Here is a 17,352-nt window from a genome sequence, read left to right as displayed (position 1 = left end):
TTCAATATCAAAAGCTAATTCACACACATCATGTCACAAGTCATAATATGGTTCTTAGCTTAATATAGGGTATGAATCATCCATTGTATCTTACTGTTATGTGTAGAGCAGATTAAGATGCTGGTTAAGAAGTTGGATTAGGATGATCCATATTTAAGTCCACCTTTAGCTATAGAAATTCACTGGGTAACTCCAGACCAACATACTGCATAGGGCTGTTCTGGGTTAAAGCAAAGGGGGATTTCTCTATCAGCTATTCTAAGCTCCTAGAAAAAGAGATTCTTAACCTGGAATCCACAGACCCATGAAGATCCATGGATAGATTTAACAGAGGGCAGGAATTTAAACAAACAAACAAAACCTGCAACTTTATTGCAATCTCTAACTGAAATGTAGCTTAAATTGTATTGATTTAATGAATTGATAAAGCAATATATTATTATGCTACACATTTGTTATATTTTAACAGCTGTGTTTGTGCATTATTATATTATAAAAGAAATCAATCTACAGTATATTTATGTTGAAATAGGTTTAAATACATTTCTCTGAGAAGTTTCTGTACATTTCATGGGTTTCATCATACCTATGATTGTGTCCCTGACAAAAATGGTTAAAAATTCATTTCAAAAAAAAAGGCAAACTGAACACAGGAATTAAATTCTAGCATTTTTGCCTCTAACAGACTTCGACCTGGTTGGAGTTACAGAGGAACAGCCCGAACGGCACTTGCTCCCGGCGCCTATGTACTCTTTTGCGTAGGACCTTCCCGTCCAGCTGGCGCACGAAGCGCGCAAAGAAGAGCCACCGAGATGGAAAGGTCCAGAAGAGGAACCTTCCCAAGGCTGTTTCATTGTCGATTTTATGGGCGATTCTGAGGACACACATACGTTAGGGACGAAACTCGGTCATTACAGACGCCCTCCCGTCAACCTGGCACAAAACTTGGGGAAAGTGCTGTTAGTTTGAGAGGCGAGGTCAAAATGTGTATGCGCGCGCGCGGGCGCCAGGCGCAACGGGTAGCCTCCCGCGTGCCACTGTCCCCTCAGTTTGCAGGATGAGGCGTCGCTCCCCGTCCCTCACGCGCTTCCCCCCCCCTTTTTTTTTTCTTTTTTTGCGCAAAAGGCGCTAGCGCCCCCGCCTGTCTTTGCCGCCCCTGCCCTCCCAAAGAGCAGGGAGGGGCCACGCGGAGCCGCGCGCATCTCTCGGCTCCTCCAACCCTCGCCGCCTCTCCCAACATCGAAGCCTGGGAGACGCAGGCAAAGCCGCCGCAGCGGTAGCGCCGGAGTTGCCTTAGCATGCTCGCCTCTCGGCATCGGCGGCGACGGGTACTTGGTGCAACCATCCGGCAGGAACACGAGCAGCAGCTGCTGCCTTTCTTCCCGGGTCTTTAACGCCTGGCTTGCTTCTCCACTACTGCCACCGCCGCCGCCTCCAGCACCTCCTTCTCCGGGTGGGGCGATTATGAACTAACCGGGCGGCTACACTGATACCCCAGCTTCTCTCTTTTCCCGGGTAAGACTTGGCGTGTGGAGAAAGGAGCTGGCAGCTGCTGCTTGGCGGTCCCGCGGGCGAGGTGAAATCATCCCGGTCCCAGTTAAGACATACCAGTCACAAACCAAGAGGGTTTGAGTCCAAGCCGAAAGGGGTCGCTTGCCCCTGCCGGCGGAAGAGCGGCGGGCGAGCACGCCTCAGCTCAGCGGCCAACCTCCACGGCCATGTGCCAGGAAGGAGCGGAGCTGGGGTCAGCGGCCGCTTAGCCTGGGGGGGTGGGGGGAGAGCGGTGGGGGGGGGAGAGGCGGGAGCAATCCAAAGCGTGGGGGAATTAATGGGGAGAGCTGACAGCGGGCTCCGGGGGAGGGGACTGTTGTTGCCGCCGCCGTCGTGTGTGGGAGCTGGTTGGCGCGTGCATCTCAGGGACCTGACTCCTGGGTCCCTCGGAAGAGCCGGCAGGCGCGAGAACTGAGAGAGGGAGCCGTGTGGTGGTTTCGAAGAATTCCTAGAACGCGGTAGGTTGGCGTTTTGTAGGTCTCGATGAAAGAGAGAGCTTTTGTTTCGCCGCCTTCTCTCTCCCCTGGTAATGCGAGAGATGCTGTCTCTCCCCAACCTCCCCCCCCTCCCGCGCAAATATCGCTGGGTTTGGCAGCAGCACTAAAGCGAGCGAAGTGCCCCCAGCGCGAGCACACAGACACCAGACTGGCGGCGGCAGCTGCGAAGCGCGTGGGGGATCCTAAATATTTTGCCCTCGGGCTCAGGAAAAAGCGGTTTCTCGCCGTCTCTCTCTCTCTCTCTCTCTCGCTCGCTCGCTCGCTCTCTGTCTGCCTCTCTGTGTAGCAACCCCCGAATACTGTAACTGTAAAGGCAGGGGGAAAATAATGCCGTGGGGTGGGGAGGAGGGATTGATACTCGAATGGACAAAGTTGCTTGACAAATTTCTTAAAACGTTCTTTCCCATAACGACTTAAAGAGAGAGTGGAGACTCATATTATCTCTTCCCTCTCCCCTAATCTTTTTTTATACTTCTTGTAACCCGTAAACTTGAATTATAATTTGTAATCGGTGGAATGTGATTATTGAATCTTTTTTTTTTTTTGGCCGAGTTTTTTCACTTTCCACGAGGTGTTTTTATTCTACTTCATTTTATTGTGGATCAAAATCAAAGGAGTGTGAATGGGTTTAAGCATTGCTTGGGAAGAATCTCTGAGATTTTAAATGAAGTGTTTAACAAAAGCTTTCTGGGACTTTTCTAGTCCTTTCCTTTATTTTTCTCAGGTTTATGACTTTACACTGAATCTCAGAGAAGTCCATGTTCATGAACAGAATCACTGAGTCCACACATTGGGCTCAGCCACAACAGATAATGTTTGATTTTTACCTTTTTTTAAAAAAGAAAAGTGATGTTTTGTGAATCCATCAATATCGTTTATATCTTAATAGATGGTGTGGTCCAACCAAACCTTAATGCAGTGTGTGAACCAATTTTATAACCATTCTTGAGATATTTTTGTATCCAATTTGTGTCCAAAATGCATATAATATAGGGAAGAAAAAAAAAGTGAATTGAAGAGCTTTTATGTTTCAGACTACAGTATTAGAGTAGAATTAACTGTTTGGGCAGAAGTGACTCATGGCATGTTCCCATAGGTGTCTAGCCGGAAAGAAATCCTGTTGAATTCAGTGGCACTTCTATGTAAGTAAACTGGTGGGATTTACTATAGAGGAGATGCAGGTAGAATTTCATTATGAATGCTATCGTGGCTTTTCTGTTTCAAGTATGTCCTTGAGGTTTACATAAATTCTGAATGTCTTTCTAAAATAACTTTTTTACTAGTGTAAGAAAATCAGCATATTTTAAGGAATACATTTAAGTGTTAAAAAAGGAAAGGGATATTTCACTTTAAAAATTAAAGTTTTTTAATTAATTAATTTAGCATTTAAAACTGAAAATGAACAGGTGAGTTGCTTAGAATTATTAAACAAAAGTACAGTGAGATTTGAATAAAATTCTGCAGAAAAAAATTACATGTTATGAATGGTATAATATTTTGCAGAGAAAGGTTTTTCCCCCTTAAAAATCCATAATCTGTTCAGTTTAAGACAGTGGAAGCATCATTTTTGATTGTGGAATATAGGTAAAATGATCAGACATGAATGGTTGCATTTAGGGTATTAAGAAATACATTATTTCTCACTCTTAAAATGTATATTCATTTTAATAGACTTAATTGTTTCTCCTGATATTACTTTTGTGTTTGCCATTCAAGGAGAATGACATTTTCAGATCAATTCCTTTAGGATACCAAATGGCAGAAAAAGTTCCCAATTTTATGGTCTGTTAAATAGGTTCTCCTGTATGCATCTTCCCTCTGGTTGTTTATAGTAGTATGCCCAGCTGCTGCTGCTGCTTCTTTCTCCTTTTTTTGCTCTACTTACCCAATTGCCATGAAACTTGGAAACAGTCAGATACAGGACAAAGGATTACCATTTTAAAGACTCTATTTTTATGCTAATTCACTGTTCTTTCTCCCCTAAATCCTCACACATTCGTGTTACTTTGCAATACAGATAAAAATGGAGCCATAAAATAAAGCAATCATGTGTAACAAAATAAGAGGTTCACTAAAGAAGTAAACTGGTTGATTATAATTCTTAGTGTATTATAGATATGCTCATGGAGTTTATAAACCTGCTATTAACTAGGAGTTTATTCAAAGATTAGCTACATAAACTATATACAATTTGGGGGGGGGTGTTGTTAAATATATGAATGATTGTTGCATACGCAACAAATAGAAACTATGGCGCAAAGTTCATTTTTGAAAGTCTGACTTCCTTGCTTAGTGTAGTTATCCTGCATACAGTACTAGTTCACTGTTATAGCTTCACAAATTCTAAAATCTTTTCTTTTATTGGTTGCTTTGTAGACTAATAATAAAAATGATGCTGCCCCTCTATGCTTAAGAAAGCGGAGGAGTCTGGGTCATTAGATAACATGGGGAGAAACCATGTTTCAAGAAACTCCACTCTTTTGAAATGATTTCCAAGTACTAACCAGGCCCAAGCCCTCCTGCTTAGCTTCTGAGCCTAGACATAGTCAGCTGGATGCTAATACTTGGGAAGATGCTTTGAAAGAAGCCAGTCCCAAATGTTAACACTTTGAATCAGCAAACTCACCCAATCAATTACAACTTGATTGTATCAGATAAAGCCTTGAAGGGCTAATATGCAATAACTTTATCCTGGGTTCCCTTTGTATCATTGTGTATTAATAGAGACGCAAAGGTAGCTCAGACATAATTATGTTCTACCAAAGAATCTCCTACAATGTTCTCCCATTCTACACATAGATGGTGTTTTGAGGATTTAGGAAAGGCGAGTAAGCATTTAGCTGTCTGTTTGATATATATCAGCTCTAAAGGAATAATATAGTTGCAATGATAAAAGGCTACCCTATTGATTGCTTTCTCCTTCTTCTGCAGGGGAGATTTCCCTTTGTACAATAAATTATATTTACTAGCATATTTCATGTACCAAGAATATATGCTGAAGGGATTGGAGGAATGTATACAACATCAGTATGTCCACTTGTTTCAAAGTACAAAACTATGATTGTCCTCGTAGTCAAGAACTTTCTATGAAATTGAACTATAAATGTATTTGGGAGTAACAATTATATGTATGATAAATCCCTATTTGATGCTTGAAGGGAAGCATCTGTGGCTTTAGATGTTCGATAAATTTTGTAGAAAAAGATATTATTATCACACATTCCTCACAATCCAACTAATTTTGCCGCCTTTAACATTAAGAATGAAATTTCAGCATGCTTTCAACATATGAATGTTGTATATCAATAATATCTTTAAACTCATGTATGATTCTATAGTTTTTGTACTGTACACAATGCATACATATATTACAAGGCTTTCTGGAGAACTAGAATTTTAGCTTTAACATTTACATAACCTTTCTGATTTTTAAGAGCTTCTCTATGCGCATTTACTGTTTTTTCATTCTGAAGAATAAATATTTAGTTTTCAGTTAGCATGTGCAAAGTATACTGAAATATCGACTCAAGATTGAAACTTTCCTTTTTGCTTCCTGTGTTTTGCTCCAGTAGTTTATAACCTGATTAACATGTATAAATAAACTAATAATAGCAGTGTATACTTTATGTAATGTATTCACTTCTTAAGGTAGGTTTAAATAAAATTTCTCCTTAGTGATACATTCCTTTGTTATATTATGAGATATTATGCACTTTGTGTCATTTAGTATAGTGCATGAATTTTAATTTGGGCACCTGTTCATTTTTGTGTCAGTTGTAAATAGTTTGAAAAGGAGTAGAAGTCTAAATTAGATACCATTTTATCAAAGTAGCTAAACTTGTAGCAATCTATGTCAGGATAAGGTACATATGGAAAGCAACAGATATGTAATTGTAGTTGATTGATTCTGCAGACAAATAGCATTAACTTCTAATTGAAAGAATAATAAGCTACTTGGCAGAGGGGTATGTGTTTTGCATATACCATTAATTAAATTAAACTGGACAACAGTAGTAACAGAAGAAGAAGAATGTGATTACAGTAAATAAATCCATCCCATTTTTGGCTGCTACCAGACTATTTTAATTATTTCAGTTTTCTCAAGGTACTGCACAAATACTCCTCCTAGGGTTAATACTAATTTTACTTTCTTGCACTAATAAAGTTAAGAGAACATCTGAAAAATGTCTAAAATTCAACATTTTTTTTTATAAAATAAGAGATTGGGTTGCTAGACTGCTTCTGGAGGTGGACTAGTGCTGGGATGGTTGTTAGTTATTGTCATAGCCTTTTGTCACAACTATTGGCAGATGTAACAAAACAAAACCCATTAGCACCCCATCTTGGATGCAGCCCTAGGAACTGCAGAAGTTACCAATGAAGTGAAATTTTTAACGTGACAGAATAGGGAAATCCTTAAATATTTGTGGGAAGGCCTGTTAATTCATTTGGCTTACATTTAATTTGCTTTTAAATATGATTTAATTTTTCTCTTATACTTTCCTATTTTTTTAAATCTTGTATTGTTACGTGAATTTATCAGAATGTGGCTGCTGAACATGCCATCTACAGGCCAAACATAACTTTTTATCTGAAGAAGCTTGCCCAGTTCCATTGTAGAACATCCTTGACCTGCTGGGGGTTTTTTGGTCACTATTTTATTTCAAAAAATATGTAATAGTCATGCTATGTTTATTGTAGATAAGTATATGTGAGAATACACTTAAAATGCAGTTTAAAACATTGCAATTTTTTCTGATTAGTGCTGGCAGTTTTTCTTAACTTGCTTAGAAAATATTTCCCCAATACCACATTTTACTGATTATTTTTGCCTTCATTTATGACTCAACAGTGAGAATAAATCAATATGGAACAGACAGACCACTTATTTTGTGAGGAACAGAAAGCTTTCCTCAATCTGTTCTGGCTGAGAATTCTGAAAATTTTAGTCTTCTTATCAGTTGTTTTCTAGCCTGATGATCAGGAGGCCATAAGGCTGATAAATACACAGTGAGGTTTTTCTTCTACTTATTTTTGTTTTGAGGATAATTATTATTTTAGTTATGGGGATGAATTACATAAATTTCTTTAGAATGTTTCCTTCTATTATTCCTTTATTAGAGCAATGCAGTCGTACATCTTGGAGGAAGCATAAAGATACTATTAAAAGAGCTTGTTTATAGTGCTTCTATACGATATTTGATAAGTGAGAGAGCTAACCTGATAACCAATGGGAACAATCATTTCCAAGTAGATAGAACTGTTATGTCAAGCTCAAAAAATAAAAGCCTTTTACTCAAAAAAGTGGTAAGAGGTTGAGTTTCATGTTTTGCAGTAGGGCTGATCTTTTGCATATATATGGATATTTCCTACAGTCAATAAAACAGCATATCTGGCCATTTTATATCAGTGTTCACAAAGTAAGTTTGTGAATATAGAGTTGAATGTCAAGATTTATTGCTATCCCTGCTGTGAAGTCAATAAGTAGGATTATGGATTCCAGCTTTAAAAAGACACACTAGCACATTTACTAGCACATTGTAATTTAGAACAGCGTCCCCCAACCTTTGGGACATCAGGAACTGGTTCTGCTGAGAAAAGTTGTTCTGCTGACCAGAGGAGGCATGGTTTTGTGTGATGCCTGCATTCTACGAATGGGGCTTTGCCTGTTTATGCGGCCCAGTTGCTGGCATACCACGGCCCAGTGCCGGTCCATAGACTGAGGGTTGGGGACCCATGATTTAGAAGGTATGACTGTACTACAAGCACAGTGATGTAGCATACCTCCTTAAATGCAATCTACTATGTAGATTTTAAATGGCATTTTCACTCATGGCATAAATTGGCAATGCTGTTGGATAACATGGGAAAGCTTTCTTGCTTTGTTTCTGGTAGTAGAGGTTCATCTCTAAGGTCTGTCTATAATTAACATTTTGCTATGTTTGCAATTTGTTTCATTTTCCACAGGCAATACTGCATCGGGATTTTGCCACTGCACAGTGGCAAAACAAAAAGTGAAGGAGATACATTGATCCATGAATATTGATGGCGATGGATTAAATGAAATCTGTATTATTTAGGACAGAAGTTCTCTCTCACTATGGCCCAGGAGTTGTATTTAGGTTATTTGCAGATAGACTGTAGCATAATCAAAAACATCTGTGCACTTGATTTATATTTTCTAACCATGGAAATAAAAGCAGTTTTTTATCTGGACATGTCTCTTGCCTGTGCCTATTCCAAATTAAAAAAGCAAGATAATTAAGGAAACTGAATTGAAACCTGAACTAACAAATACTATCCATACATAAAATTGTACTTTAAAAAATTACATTAGAAATATGTGTATATTTCATACTAAAATAAAATACATATTCTCTTTATACATTTAAAGAAGAATATTACATTTTTTTGTCAAACCTTTCCCTCTCCCCACCCCCCACCCCGGTTTGACTTTCCCCCCTCTGGAAGTTTAAGTTCTGTTGATTTAGAACAATTACGGTAAATATACACAGAATAAAGATCTATATTTCAGCCAGTTATGATGATATTAATTGTTATAGTTGAGTTCTAAAAAAAACCTCTCACAATTTCTTTGACCCAGAAAATGGGCAAAAAACTGGGCATCTTTCGGAAACTTGACAATGGCATTGCTATTAATAATTTATTAATAACAGGATTGATTTGGCTCGTCGGTGTAATAAAAAGTAAATAGAAATAAAAATGGATGTAAATAATACAAGAAAAATAGTAGAGGGAAAATCAGCATGAAATGTACACGAAACATGGTACCTCATGCTTATTTCACAAAATATTGAAAGTAAGCATTCCATTTTATTTAAGTATGTTTATTTTAAATTATTATATCTTAAATGATTTTGTAAAGAGCATTTTTGACAAGTTTGCGTGTTAGGCTTTTATTATCACAGAAGAGTCTTTGTAAAATGTTTGCTTAAAATGTGTTCATTCTCTACAATGTGAATAATAATCAGGATACTTATTTATTGGATATAATTTAATATATCTAAATATTTATAGTAAAAATTGTTCTGTCAAAAATGTCATAAACGCAGGGCTTACATTAAAATAGGATTCACTTTGCTGTTTAAAGATTTGAGTTGCATGCCATGTTGCACAAACCGATAAGCTGGATTGCGTCTAGGTATAAGGAACATAGTTAATTTTTGTATATTTGCTGCATGCAATTACTTTGTTGAGGTTTGTGAATAATGGTAACATGAAATTCAGTTTCCAAGATTGGATTAAATCTTTTATACTCAAGGATTCACCAGAAACTTAGGAAATATGTACATTTCTTATTAAATTTTACTAGATTATGTATTTAAATTACAAGATGTTTTGGAAATAATTAGGTAAATTTTCATCTCATCTCAATTATTTAGGTATTTTTAAAATCAGCCTATTATTCCATCTCTTTTTATATATTTTTATATGGCCCAGAATGACAAATGCAACAATCTTGTACTTATACCAACACTGACTTTATGTCTTGACTCAAGCTATAAGAAATAATAGTCATATTAGCATGTGCCAAAAAGAACAATCTTAGTTTTCTGTGTTAAATATTTATTTATAAGTAAATAATGATCATCTCAGAGGCTGTGAACTTAATAGAAGTTTTTTGCCCTCTCCGAGCAACTGGTATTATTTAGGTGCATTTAATCCCTATCCCCTAATACTTCACTCAGTTATATTTAGACTCCACCCACTGACACAACGTCCACTAAACTCCATTAAGGATCAGCAGTGAATGAATTTTCCCACAAGTTTTTTGCTTGGAAAAAATAGAATTTGCACTCATGCCTCCTAATGTAAAGTTTTCACCAAAAAAGTTGTAGTAGGTGCAATATGTATATATGCATAGATCGATGCCATATATTGGTCTTTGTTTTACTCTATCTATCACAATCTTGGGCATTTTACTATTAATAGATGTTAAAACCGTCCTCCAAGACAGGTAGGAAATATCTGGCCAATAGGTCTAATTTGTCTATTAAGGCTTTCAACAAGGCTCCTCCTGATTTTAAACTCCATTCCGAATTTCTCCCTTTCTTTTCAGTCAGTTGGTAGGACTTGGCTTGGGGATTGCACAGATTTACCAAAGATAAGAGGACAAAAATACTGTCAGAGCCTTCATTTCAAAAAAGGTCTCTATCTTAACTATTCTACATCTTTCCCATGGTTGAAAAATGTTGCACAGCTGAGATGACCAACAAAGTATTTTCAGATGAAATACCAAACTGGCGATCCATAATATGGTTTCTATACATGGGTAATGGGGAGCTTTTGTTATATATACAATTTTTGCTATGCGGGGCAAAGCAGAGAACACTGCACAGAGAACAAATGCACTTCCTCCGTGGACATTATCTGTGCATAGTGAAATGGAGTGATTTTCTCCTTGAATGAAGAAACAGTGATCTCCCTAATTTTTTCTCTCTTTATTGAGCTTAGCCAAGGAGATGAGGAAGTTGAATCCAGCACTTTGATCAGTTTCATGTTCTTTGTGCTATCAAACTGCACTCTTGCAACAAAAAATAGAATGCAAAAGTAGGCATTCTTTATTACACCATTGCAAAATGACTTTAATTTTGTTTTGGTGAAGCAATTTGTGTCATTGAAAAGACACAATGTGCTCAACAAAGTGAAGAAGCAACTTAATTCACTTCAGTGGAGCAATTTAAGTGCCCCCAAACCACTTCAGGTCAGTGTTGCAGCAAAAGGACCCTCTCAGCCATTTCCTCAATGTTGGCTGAAATACTTCTGGATGGGTAGATCAAGACTATCCAGTGCACACCACAGCAGCCCAGCCTGACAAATTTTCACCCTGCACTGAACAGACTCATGGCTTGAGCAAATAATGGCTTGAGCAAATAATGGGATACCCAACTACAACTTCAAAAAAGCCATCTCATAGACACCGACCTCTCATCTCTTGATTGGCAAATCCTATTCTCTGACTGTAATACTGCCGAAGACCATTATAACATTTTCTTGCTCAAAATCAATAAAATTATTAAACTATATGTACCACTAATCACCACCAAAACCAGGTAAAACAAATTAGCCATATCAATAAGAAAGCTCCAATCCAAAAAAAAAATCCCTATGGCAAAAAAACAAAACTGGCTATGTAGCTAACTTTAAAAGCCGCTACAAAAATATATGCCACCAAATAAAGACTGAAAGCACCAGTTACCACACCAAACAAGAAGAGAACCTCCTGCTCACAAAATCCAACCGTGCTGTTTATAATTTTGTAAACAACAAATTTAAAGACTTGAGATCCATCCCATCCCTAAAAGAACCTAACGGTAAAGAATGCAATGATGAAGCAGTTAAAGCAAACCTCTTCAACACATTCTTTGGTTCAGTCTTTATAAACAGCAATGGCTCATGCTCAACATTCCCTAGTCATACCACAAATAACTACAATGATCTAACACAAATAGATTTCACAGAATATAATATTGAAAAGGCACTACACAGACTAAAACCATCTCTATCTATTGGACCTGATGGACTATGTGCATACTTCTTTAAAAAGCTTTCCACTGCTATAGCAGAACCCCTAAGCATAATCTTTGAAAAATCCTTCAGGACCAGCTCCCTACCCAACTTATGGTCACTAGCCACAGTCATCCCTATCTTCAAAAAGGATGACCCCAGCCTAGTTGAAAATTACAGACCAATCTCTTTATGCTGCGTCACTTGCAAAGTTATAGAATCAATCAACCAATCCATTATCCTCCACCTAGAAACAACTTACTCTCTAATAAACAATTTGGTTTCAGAAAAAAATTATCCTGTAATCTACAACTTCTGCAAAAACATATGGACTACAAATCTCGATCAGGGCAAAGCAATAGACACAATTTACATAGACTCATGTAAAGCTTTTGATTCAGTGGTACATGACAAACTACTTCTAAAACTAAAATCCTATGGCATCTCCGGACCCGTACATAATTGATTAGCTGCGTTCCTGTCAAACAGACAACAAGTGGTCAAAATAGGGAGCGCCCTAACAAATCCTGCACCTGTAAATAGCGGTGTCCCCAAGGCAGGGTTCTAGGACAACACTCTTCATACTATACATAAACGACCTTTGCGATCATATTATAAGCAACTGCATTCTCTTCACCGATGATGTAAAAATATTTAACACCACCGACAATGCTTCTACCCTTCAAAAAGACCTTGACTTTGTGTCAGAATGGCAACTCCAAATCTCAACCAACAAATGCTCTGTCTTACACATCAGCAAAAAGAACCAGAATACTAAATACGAGCTGAGCGGATACGACCTTGTAGATGACCCTCACTCTGTCAAGGACCTTGGAGTATTCATATCTAATGATCTTAGCGCCAAAGCCCACTGTAACAACATCACCAAAAAGGCATTAAGAGTTGTAAACCTAATCTTGCATAGCTTCTTCTCTGGTAAATCAGACTACTAACCAGAGCATACAAAACATTTGCTAGACCAATTCTCGAATATAGCTCATCAGCCTTGAACCCGCACTGCATATCGGACATTAATACAATTGAATGTGTCCAGAAATATTTCACAAGAAGAGTCCTCCACTCTTCTGCTCGCAACAAAATACCTTATGCCACCAGACTTGAAATTTTGGACTTAGAAAACTTAGAACCATGCCTTTGGTATGACCTAAGCGTAGCTCATAAAATTATCTGCTACAATGTCCTACCTGTCAATGACTACTTCAGCTTCAACTACAACAATACACGAGCAAATAATAGATACAAACTCAAGATAAACCATTCCAAACTCAATTGCAGAAAATATGACTTCAGCAACAGAGTGGTCAATGCCTGGAATCCACTACCTGACTCTGGTTTCTTCCCCAAACCTCCAAAACTTTAACCTTAGACTGTCTACTGTTGACCTCACCCCATTCCTAAGAGGTCTGTAAGACACATGCATAAGAGCACCAGCGTGCCTACTGTCCCTAATGTTTCCTCTATTTGTATCTATTTTATGTATTCAGTTCATGCTTATACTTATATATATTACCTAATACATTCTTGATAAATAAATTAAATAAATAAATAAATGCTACAGACCATTTATCTTTGTCAAATGTGGCTAAGGATTACTACTACTTTCTTCCAGTTTACTCATCAAAGAAATACTTTATATGAGTAATGTTTAGTAATTGGTCTGAGGATGCTCTAGGCTGAACAGCTTCAATATATGTTGTATTTGGAAGACCCTTGGAGTGCACCATGATCAATCCAGGATGATTATCTTTAGTGCATGCTGTAGACATTCCCACAGTGTCTACTGAAGCTGCATCATTTTAGGAAGAAGCTCTTGTCAGCTTACTCAGTCTCTGCAGGTGAAACCTGAGAAGAGATCTGAAGCAGAGCACAAGGAAGTAAAATAGTTAAACCGTGAGGAATCCACACTGCTTCATGAAGCAGCTTCAGGGGATGCCTCATTCATTTCTTCATCAAAGCGAAATATCTCTTGTAAGCTCATTTAAACCTGTTAGATATTTCTGAGTTTATATCTTCTTTTTTTTGCCAACAGATGGCACTCAAAGCCTCAAATCAAAAATTTAGAATAGTTATTAAATGCATATTAAAACAAAAAAGAGCATAAAATATCAGCCATTTTCAAATCCACTATTGCATTAGATAAAAATAACAATTTCTTCAAGGAAGGCTTGTTTCAAAATGTGTTCTCGTGCAAAGAGTTCAGGCAAGTGTAATACTAAATTATTTAATAAAATAATTCATATTAAATGATAAAATAATGCTTAAATTAACTGATAAAATAATTTTTAAATTAAATAATAATGAAAAAGCTGAATTGATGTTCTTAGATGCACAAAGGGCTATTGACAATTTGAACTCAACTTCCTTGTTTAAGGTTCTGAAAGATGCAAATTTTGTAAAAAACTTCATAAAATGGATAAGTTTGATCTATACTTAACAGAAAGCTAAACTAATAATTATTAATGAAGATCTAACAAAACCCTGTGAGATACAAAAAGGGACAAGGCAGTTATGTTATCTTTTTCTTTTATTTTGGTTCAGGAAATATTGAATAGAGATACAAGATAACATGAAAGTTGGTTAAGGGAGGAAAAAAAACTTGTAAGTTAAGGTCTTTTACAGATGAGTTGGGGTTGGGTCTGGAGTATCCTTTAAATAGAATTGAAATAATGAAGTTGGTGCTTTAGCAAGTTTTAAGATTAATAAACAGAATTTAACAAAAATATGAAAATTGATGAAGAATTGATGAATAAAATGAGTTTTAAGATTGAGAAGCTAAATTGTTTGATTATTGGTATGACAAATCTGAATGTTATGTTATTTCAAAATAATTACATTAAAATATGAAATTAAAACCAGGAAGTAATGACATCCGAGTGGGTGGACGGAGCTTTGCTCTGCCATCGCTACTGGATCGCCGAACCACCGGCCAATATTGCTACTGGACTGGGTGATCTGGCCCGATCTGGGAGCATTTCACCCCTGGGCCCCAACCCAACTGGAACAGCCATATCTTTAGGCTCTTACAAAAAGATAGGAGCGTTGCGGCCAACCTCACATCAGGGAGCAAGATGTTCCAGAGGACAGGAGCAACAGCAGAGAAGGTCCTCCTCCTGGACTCCACCAGCTGGAGTAATTCTGGTGACAGGACCCGCAGCATGCCTGCTCTGCTGGCATGAGTGGTACGGGCCAAACCCAGTGAGGTCACTCAAGTAACCTGGACCCATGACTTGAAGGACTTTAAATGTGATCACCAACATCTTGAATTGCACCCGGAAGCTGACTGGCAACCAGTTTGCGGAGCAGTGGAATTATAGGACCATTCTTGGGGGGGGGCAACACTACCTGCACTGCCACACTCTATACCAGCTGTAATTTCCGAATGTTCTTTAAGGGTAGCCCCATGTAGAGCACATTACAATAGTCCAGCTGTGAGATGACTAGGTCCTGAACAACTGAGTGCAAGGAATCCTGATCCAGGAAAGGCCACAACTGGTGCATAACACAAAGTTGTGCAAAGGCTCTTTCCTAGCCGTGACTGCCATCTGTTCCTTGAACAGGAGTTGCGAATGCAGGAGAACCTTCAAGTTGCTGACCGAGTCTCTCTGGGGCAGTGCCACCCTATCTATTTACAACAGTAAATTGTTAAAGCTTTGAAGAATTTGTGAGGTGGAACAAAATAAATAAATAAAAAGAAATCAAGTTTTAGGACATTACTTGAAGTGACTAAATATCAAGATTTTTTAAAATAAAAGGAGTATAGAGTTGGTTTATTTGATCAAGGTTAATATAGATGCTATCTCTGATCATCCTTAATTGACTTGTTGATCAGGACTAAATAGCAAGGTTTTAAGGATTTCTTATCGATAAGAGATGGAATATGAGAAGAAGAGATAATTTGTTTTATTTTAAAAGAAGGTATTAACTTACCAATTTTATATTTCTTGTGATGAAGGGGGAAATCATTTCTTTATATATTTCTTTGTATTTTTACTGTATTATTTTTTCCTTTTATATTTTTTTCTTTTCTACACCTTCTATTTTTCTTTTTAAAGCATGTTAGGTTTTATTTACTTTTAGATAAAAGCTAATATAAACCTCTTTATAAACTTACATAAACTTCGTTATAAAAAGCATTTCAGTCTATAAAGGTTTGTTGCTGGCCAAGCATTAATGTGATACATCATTCCTTCCAGAATAAAAGTAGGGGCATGTAATGATCAAAGATTAAACAGAAGTTGTCTACTCTTGCATGCAAGACAGAAGTATATTGCTATTCTGGAATTGGATATCCTAGCTTCCTCTGTTGCTTTTAAAAAACCCAAAGCACATTTAAAATAAGCCATAATTCTTAACAGGTAAAACACAGCTTAAAATCATATTAGAATATGAGTTTACCCACAAGTTATTCCAAGCAAACATACCAAGACTGGGACTTCCAAGCTACAAAATTGAGCCGTCATCCAGAAGCAGCCAGTGCCTCCATCTAATAAGTCTATTTTCTGTAATACAGTACCCCTGTCTTATGTATTACGTTTCAATGTAGTAATTCAAGCAGTAGCAAGAAGGCCTATAGTTCCTTTACTTTCCCCTCTTAACTTACCTGTTCCCACAGGTTGCTGCTGTTGTCTGATTGATGCATTAGCTACATGAGTTGGAACAAAAATATAAGCCTGTTGAGCAAATTGCATATCAATTAATAGAATTTGTGGGAGGTTCACCACGATGAGCTTCAATTTAAGAAGACTGTGTACATTGATTTAAAATGAATGATTCATGGACATCTCTTGTTCTGCTTATGCTGTTCTCTGTGAAAGAAGAATTGTGGTTTCTAATTTTGTTGCTTTGCTTCTTTCCATTTTATTAAATAGTTGTTTTCAGCCATAAATTTGCTCCAAAATTGGCTTTGCTTAGATAGAGATTGCATAAATGTATTGTATTTGTCAAAATACTTCTTTTCCACTGATAGTTGTTACTTATCAAGGTGACATTTCACGAACCTGCTGCTATAGCTTCTTCCTTTATTAGGTCAATCATTTTCTCCTCATTTAAAAAAACTCAGGTCGCATGTAGTATTATTGGCATTTTTTAAAAAAAAATCTTGCAGGCAAATCAAATCTATCTCCTGAAGGACCTGTCCTATATATGTTCTACATACAGGTTTTATTTCACTTATTGAGTTGTGTAGCAGGTTGACTTTTGTGACTAGAATGAAATAGCTATAGAATCCCCCCATCCTTTTTTTCCCGTATGTGTACTTCTGGTTTATTTTTTAGGTAACATTACTTGAAACACTCTTGAGAATCTCTACAGGTTTTGTTTTTATTAATAAACTATTTTACGTACATTCATTTTCACAATACCTTGAATTTTTAAAACAGAATTGAAAGCATGAGCACTGAATGAAATATGTGTTTATTGATTTGATAAGTTTTGGAGGTTCTGCTGATAAACTTGTAATAATTCAGAAAGCATTAAATTAAAGGCTTTATGCCTATGTATTTGTACCAAGTATAATATAGAATTAAACCTGTGTGTATAAATCTTCTGGCCCATAGCCATTCCTAAACAGGAGCCAGCATTTGTAGCTGAATATTTATTGTTTGTTTATGGGCATATTGTGTATATTTCTTCCAGCAGAAGAAATAGCAAAAAGCCTGTTGATCAGGGGTGGGTTCTACTTACCTTTACTACCGGTTCGCAGCGGGACCTCATGCGCGCGCTTGCTTCGTTTGCGCACGTGCTCTTCTGTATATGC

The 17,352-nt window shown here is 37.3% G+C and overlaps 1 protein-coding gene across 3 annotated transcripts in view; it reads left to right on the top strand.

Annotated features, from left to right (window-relative positions):
* Positions 1 to 1,174: 1,174 nt before the first annotated feature.
* The window catches only part of ST6GAL2 (ST6 beta-galactoside alpha-2,6-sialyltransferase 2), a 69,723-nt gene continuing 53,545 nt past the window's right edge, over positions 1,175 to 17,352 (top strand). Inside the window, exon 1 of one of the 3 annotated variants that reach the window (XM_034419506.3) lies at positions 1,175 to 1,515. The gene's annotated coding sequence lies outside the window, so the exon portion shown is untranslated. Of the gene's footprint in view, positions 2,010 to 17,352 lie in introns of all 3 variants that reach the window. The other 2 variants (XM_034419523.3, XM_034419514.3) reach the window with 2 other exon arrangements.

Source organism: Pantherophis guttatus, chromosome 5 (genome assembly GCF_059756535.1).
Source record: "Pantherophis guttatus breed Tessera chromosome 5, ASM5975653v1, whole genome shotgun sequence".
NCBI classification, from domain to species: domain Eukaryota; kingdom Metazoa; phylum Chordata; class Lepidosauria; order Squamata; family Colubridae; genus Pantherophis; species Pantherophis guttatus.
Note: the sequence above shows the minus strand (reverse complement) of the source record. Positions and strands in the feature narration are given on the sequence as shown.